Consider the following 1,161-nt stretch of genomic DNA (forward strand, 5'->3'; position numbering starts at 1 on the left):
GGGGGTAAAGACGATAGATGTTTGATAGGAAAGAAGGAGCATACCACATCAGTGCACCCGCCAACCACCCGCACAATGAGAACTGAAGTTGTCAGGATGTTCAAAATTAATGTGCTAAGCCCGGAAAGGAAATGGGTTTCGTTTGCTTTTTTGTTGTTGTTGTTTTTTTTAGAAGAGAGTAGAAATTATTTCCTTCTTTTGTGTAAGCGTCCACCAATCCAAGATCATTTCCAGGCCAGGCTAATGTACCAAGTTTTTGTACAGTGTACAACACAGGCTAATGTACCAAGTTTTTGTACAGTGTACAACACAGGCTAATGTACCAAGTTTTTGTACAGTGTACAACACAGGCTAATGTACCAAGTTTTTGTATGGTGTACAACACAGGCTAATGTACAAAGTTTTTTCACAGTGTACAACACAGGCTAATGTACCAAGTTTTTCCAAGGTGTAGAAGCGACTCAAAAAGATCCGCGTCCACCGACATCAGACCAGCCAAACCTATTTTTAGCCCAGTGCGTTATGATTACGAGAACAACAGACAGCACAGGCGATTTATTTATTTATTTACCACTTTAAAAAACTAAAAAGCAACAAATTATTATCATGGGAAAAATTGTTGGTAATTTGGGAGGATGACAAGGAAAAAAAAAAAGATGGGGCTGGGATTCGAACCCACGCTCATAAAGAAAAATGTTAGTCTTCAAACGCAGACACACTGTTCACTCGGCCATCAGAACTTTCATCAGCAAGGGTAGATTTAGCTTCATATTTACAGCACTGTTTCAGGAAAGGCAAAACGACAAACATCGTAGATCTTGGCCTAGATCTAGATTTATTAGACGGTGAAAATGTCGGTCTGAAGGAAACTAAAAATTGAAGGAAACTAAAAATTGAAAGAAATTTGGAAGCACAAAACATTAGAGATTCTAGATCTAGATCTAGATCTAGATCTAGATCTAGACACGTTCTTAGCTAGATCTAACCCAAGACGGAATAAGACAAGACGGGACAATTCTTTACGTCATGTGACAAGCGCAGGCCCCTCCCACTTTTGCAGCTGCGCGTATAACTCGCTGGACTGGCGATAGTTTACATTGGTTACAATGCAAGGCTACTGATCATCTCGGGCTGTATGTCTAGCCAAGGCCTACTAAAATT

Source organism: Aplysia californica, unplaced genomic scaffold (assembly GCF_000002075.1).
Source record: "Aplysia californica isolate F4 #8 unplaced genomic scaffold, AplCal3.0 scaffold00864, whole genome shotgun sequence".
Lineage (NCBI taxonomy): Eukaryota > Metazoa > Mollusca > Gastropoda > Aplysiida > Aplysiidae > Aplysia > Aplysia californica.